This window comes from Humulus lupulus, chromosome 4 (genome assembly GCF_963169125.1).
Source record: "Humulus lupulus chromosome 4, drHumLupu1.1, whole genome shotgun sequence".
In the NCBI taxonomy this organism is placed as follows: domain Eukaryota; kingdom Viridiplantae; phylum Streptophyta; class Magnoliopsida; order Rosales; family Cannabaceae; genus Humulus; species Humulus lupulus.
In genome coordinates, this window is record NC_084796.1 from 65179887 (window position 1) to 65186202 (window position 6316).

At 35.7% G+C, this 6316-nt stretch overlaps 1 non-coding gene across 1 annotated transcript; it reads right to left on the minus strand.

Moving 5' to 3' along the window:
- Window positions 1-5975: 5975 nt before the first annotated feature.
- Window positions 5976-6082, minus strand: LOC133833476 (small nucleolar RNA R71). The gene has a single exon (XR_009892853.1). It is a non-coding gene; the product is annotated as a small nucleolar RNA R71 (small nucleolar RNA).
- Between the last annotated feature and the right edge of the window lie 234 nt (window positions 6083-6316).

Sequence of the window (6316 nt, forward strand, 5' to 3'; positions counted from 1 at the left end):
AGCAATCGATAGAGCTAGCAGAAGTGAAAGGCTTAAAGAGAGTGGATCACAAAATGATACATCTCAAGTGGAGACTCTTTACCCTAGTAGAGGGAAACCATAAGAGAGTCACTTGGAAGTATCCTATGGCACTTCAAGTGGAGGATGATCCTAAAATTTTCCAAGAAGCAATATCCTAAAGGCACTCTAACTTTTGGAAAGAGGTAATAAATGATGAGATGAATTCAATTATGTCTAACCACACTTGGGGGATTGTTAATCTCCACAAGGATCAAAGCTAATTTGTTGCAAGTGGGTATTTTCTAAAGAAATGCAATACTAATGGGATCATTCAAGCCCATAAGGCAAGATTGGTAGCCAAAGGGTTTAAACAAAAGGAGCGCATAAATTATTTTAATACCTATGCACCGGCAGTAAGAACAACATCTATAATTGTTGTTTGCCTTATCATCAATACACAACCTATATGTTCATCAAATGGATGCCAAAATGATATTTTTAAATGGTAACATCGATGAGGGGGTGTACATGGAACAACCGGAAGGGTTTATTTAAAAGGAAAAGAACATAAGGTGTGTAAGCTTATTAAATAATTATATGGTTTAAAGCAAGCACCAAAACAATGGCATGAGAAGTTTGATGAGGCCATTGTATTGGATGGGTTTAGATACAACTCTAAGACTTATGATGACTATGTCATCTTAGTGTGTCTATATGTTGATATTGAGTAATGACATGAAAGGCATAATAGAAACGAAGAAGTTTCTATCTTCTAACATCAAGATGAAGGACCTTCGAGAGGTTGATACCATATTATGTATTAAATTTAGAAAGAGTATTGATGGATATGCCTTAGGTCAAGCGCATTATGTTGAGAAAATGCTTGACAAGTTTGGTTATCTCAATATCAAAGAGGTAAACACACCAAGATGCACTACTAAAAAAAACATTTGTGTCAGTTTTCAACTGCCACAATTGAGCTTTTGTGTGAGTGTTAAAAGTGACACGGTATCCCATGGCACAAATCTGCTTAGCATTTGTGTCAGTGGAGCGCTGTCACAAACATAGCATTTATGAAGTTCTCCACTAACACAAATGCTTAGTGTAGGAGATAATCTTTCCACTACTAGTTGGGTGTTCACCCTTGGTGGGGGTACAATTTCTTGGGGTTCTAAGAAAGAAATATGTATATGACACTCAATCATGGAGTCCGAGTTTGTAGCTCTAGCGGCAACCAGCAAAGAGGTTGAGTGGCTAAGAGATCTGTATCATCCCAAAACTCCTAATAAGGATTAGTATGTTCATTAGTGTGCTAGGAAGGCATATTTGGAATTAACGTGGAATTATATGATTTTAATTAAATATATATGTGATTATGTGAATTATATTAGTTAAATATTTAGTGTGTTAAATGTGCTTAAATAACCACTTTTTTTTTTTAAAAAGGGGCAGTTTCGTAATTTTGACCCGTTGAGAGTATAATGGTAATTTCATATGCTATGTGCTTGAGACCACATTATTATGTGGATATATTAGTAATATTTAGTAGGATCCGATCTTTTCGAGCAAGTCACAACGAGGATTAATACTTGGCTCGAGGTGAGCCAATGGGTATTTGGTAATTTTCAAAATTTCATGAATTTATTGACAAATGAAAGTGTTCTATGGGAAATAATTGTGTTTGATGGATTAATTGGTTAATTTAGAGATTTCGGGTACAAATTGAGGTTTAGTGGGAAATTAGGTTCAATGAAAAAATGCCTTTGGTAGTTATTTAGAGAGTTATTTGAGGTAGGGGCACAATAGTAATTTTGCCCCATGGTGTAGTGAAGTTGGCTAAGTCTAGATTGCAGCCTGTCATTCATTTTTTTTTTCTTTAAGGCATTTTCTCAAGGTTGGTCTCTCTTGCTCACTAAGAACTCAAGGTCATCAAGATATAGTTTGGAATTCTGGAGGATAATTGAGGTTCTAGGAGGAGTGAAATCTGTATTAAGTTAACTTCCTCCTTTCTTGAGTTTCATGTTTTTGGTAATGTTCTTGAGTTTTAGGGGTTGACCTGAATTTTTGGGTTTGAGGTGATGTTGAAAGGTTAGCTAGACGTTTTGATGATTGGGGAAGCCTCTGTGGCCTGCTTGTAGGTTCGATTATAGTAGATTTCCTGAGATTTGACTTGAATTTTTGAATTTTTGGGGTAAGTTTTCAACGTTTAGCTCAAATGGTAATTTTGGCAATTGTGTGTTTTTTATTGTTTTGAGTGAGTTTTGATGATTTCCTCAAATTATATGGTTAGTCTGTGGTCGAATTGTTGTGGAAAATTGGCTGGAAATCAGGTTAGAGTCAAATTGGGTGTTTCAAAATACAATGGAAAAATGCAGTTTATGGGTTGTCGCGGTAGCGCCGCGGCTCCTGGGATGAGAGCCACGATGCGTATGTATTTATTTGAGCATGGGTTTGCCCTCGGACTGTCGTGGTGCTGCGACTCAAAATGGGAAAAAAATTGTATAGAAAGGCTCTTGGTTAGTAGTGGTATTGAGACTCAAAATGCACAAACTTCTAAAGGTGCTTCTTGGTCTGTTGTGGAGCCGCGCCGCTGCAGGGGCGCCGTGATGCTAATTTAGTTTTATGGTACATTGTTTAGGGTTTTGGGGGAGTTAACTTGGGAGGCTCGAGGGATGATTCCACTATCCAGTTTAGTGGAATCTGAGGTCTTGAGAGCCAGGCTTAGTCTTAAAGCCCATTATCGCAATTATTTCCTAATAATCATATTGTTTATGTTGTGACTAGGGTTTTCGCAAGGCTCGGGAAAGGGATTGCAATCGGGATCATACAACCATTTTCACATGACGCGATGTAAGAAAAATAGCACATGCACTGAGTGTGGGGCTTGAGCCCTAATTATAGAACACGGGTACGATCGTGCCATGAATTTGTTTAAAGTTAATTTTTTACTCTATAAAAGCCTCTGTTGTAATAACTGCTTGTACTAATTGGTTTTTGTTGTGATTGATCGACCAAAAGGCTATTATCGGCACTACATGCATAATGTAGGCCGTAGTGGCAAGGCCATCACAGGGGTGTGGTATGCATCTACTCGGCATGAGTCTTTATACTTGTTGAAAAATGAATGTGAATTTGTTTGTGATTATAAAGTATGCATTAGATTTTAATGTCTATCTGGATATCTTTTTCTCTTGATTTGGGATTTCTTACTGAGCTTTTGCTCAGAAGTGCTTTGTGGTGCAGGTAAGGTTAAGGGAAAGTTGGACTAGCCTGCTCGACCGCCATGGTCAAGATACTTTTATGTTACATAGGTTATTGGCTCGATTTTGTTGCTAAGGTCGAGTAGTTCTTTATTTTGTTGTAAATGTATTTTGATTTAAAACCTTTGGGATACCTTGCATATATTCAAATATTTTTAATGAAAATTTTAACTTCATTGACCAAATTTTTTAATACCTAAATTGTTGTTTAACCTTAGTTACACTTTTAAGTCCAAATGACTTTCATAATGAGCTAAGCACTATTTTTAACACACGGTGTAACGGTAATGGATTAGTAGGATGTTACAAGATCTCATGTTGGATATACCAAAAACTGCGGTTGATTTATCACGATTTCGATGCATTGTGATAATCAATCCACTTTGATTAGAGCTTACAACAAGAATTATAATGGGAAGACTAGATATATAAGTATAAGACATGACTATGTGAGAATTGATTGATAAGAGTATCATATGGGTTTCATATGTCAAATCATGTGAGAACTTAGCATGTCTGTTCACCAGACCTCTTGGGAGAGATTTGGTTAGTTTCACAAATAAAAGTATTTGACTAAAACTCCTTGATATATAGATTCCCCAATGACGGCAAACCAACTCAAAACTTGTTTACAATGTTGAGTCTTTTTTAGTACTTTTTTAGAGTGTTTTAGGGTGTGTTTTTTTTATCTTTAAAGTGGTTTTGTGCATTATTACGCTTGTGTTTGGTGTGTATTTTCAGGATCTATCAATTATTCAAGGGATGGAGTGGATGTGCTAAAGCGAGGATAAATTTGCTGGTTTACACATAGTTCAGTGTTTGTTCATTCTTGGACGTATAGAGAGAGTCAAGAAGTGAAGGAAAGTTAAAATGATGAGTTGTAAAAATTGGGCATTTTGACTCGCGGCGCTTGTAAGCAAAGTTGTGTCGCATTCAAAGGCAGAGAGCTACAATTTCTTGAAGTCGATGGAGCTGCAACGCTTGAAATAGAGTCGCAACACTGGAATTTATTGATGAATTTGAGTTGTGGCGCTTTAATGTAGGCTCGCGACACTGGCGAATACGAAGGTGATTGGATTATGGGCAATAGTAGGCGGGTCGCGACGCGTGATTTTGGAGCCGTGATGCTAAGGACTGTACGCGCAGAAGGAACAAAATTTTGTCCTTTTTGGTTGAAAAATTAGGAGGGTGTAGTATTTAATCAATTTTTTTAGAATTAGGAGAGCAACTTTTATCAAAAGAGGCAAGGAGAATGTTTTGGGAGCTATTTCACAAATTCAATCTATAGCTCTTTTTTCTTCTTCTTTAGTTTTCTTTATGTTCAACTTTGGTATTATGGAATTCTTTGCTATGTTGATGAAATAATTTATGTATTAGGGTTTTCAATTGAATCACTTGAACCTCTACTATGGCCTAATGCAAAATTTGATTTTCTTCTTCCTTTATTAAGATCTTTTCAATTTATACTTATTGTATGAGAATTGATTGACCATTGTCTTTCATAATTTTCATGAGTTCGAATAAAAAAACTGAAAAGTGAGGTTTGGACATGCTCTAATTGAATTGAGATAAACTCAATCTTGAACGAGAGTATCACGATTGTTTGTGTAGCTTTTAAGTTGTTGATGTTAATGCTTCCTAAATTTTGAGTCTATCAAAGAAATATAGAAAATTCTCACTTAGGTTGAATTTTATAATTCGTAACTTGATTATAAAATATTTTTGACAACTTGCTATCTCAATATGGAGAAGATTTTTTAATCTTGCATTAGTAAATGGTAGAGTGCAAAGTTAATGAGATTGAAATCCCTAATTGTCTTTATTCTTATTTTATTTTTATTTGTTTACTCTTGCATATTACATTCGATTATGTTTTCACTTTTATATTTTACAAACCAAAATTTTCAATAGTCAAATAGTAAGTAAACATTAATTGTTTGGTAATTGATAATTCAATCTTCATGGGACAATAATCAGATTTATTGAATTTTATTACAATTGCGATTACGTATACTTGCGTAGCTTAAAAATTTGTAACAAGTTTTTGGCACCGTTGGCAGGGATTGAAATTTTATCAATATCAAAATAGTATATTTTATTTCTAATTTGGTTCGTTATTTAGTTATTTTACTAATTTTTTTGGGGCACACTTTGTAATCTCAATTTTAGGCAATGTTGCTATATGTGCAGTAGAAGGGGAGTTGACACTTTAGTTCCTAATAATCTTGAAATAGAGAGAACTTGCAAGATGATTCGGAGACAGAAAGGTGCAAAAATAAGTATAGGTGAAGCCAGGGATAATGAGCCTGATGATATTGCTGCTTAGTGCCAAAATGCTCAAACAATAAGAGATTATTGACTCCCTAATGTTAGGGGAGAACATTCGTGCATTAGATAACCGGTGGTTGCTACAAAAAACTTTGAGATCAAGCTAGCAATCTTACAAATGGTCTAGTCCATAGTTCAGTTTGGTGGACTCTCCTTAGAAGGTCCTCAGAAGATCCTCACATGCAAACAGCCAATTTTCTAGAGCTATGTGCAACGTTCAAATATAATGGGGTTATCGATGATGCAATTAGATTGACGCTATTCCCATTCTCACAGCGAGATCGAGCTAAAAGTTTGTTAAAGTTTCTTCAATCCGATTCTATAACTACTTGGGAGGAGTTGGCTCAGAAGTTCCTTGCCAAGTTCTTTCCTTCTTCAAAGGCTTCTAAATTTAGGAGGGAGATGAATAACTTCTATTATTTAGATGGGAAATCTTTATATGAATCTTGGGAACGGTTTAAGGTTCTGTTGAGAAAATGTCCTCATCATGATATTGAAAAGTGGATGTTGGTCAACAACTTTTATAATGGATTGTGTGGTACTACTCGCACCATAACTGATGTCGCAGTTGTAGGGGCATTCATGAGCAAGAGTGCCAATGAGGCCTATGATTTGTACGAAGATATGGAAACAAATAATCATTAGTGGTCTGATGAGCGGACTACTCGTAACAAAAAGGTAGCTGGGGTTCATGAGCTAGATGAAATTACTACTTAAACTGCTCAAGT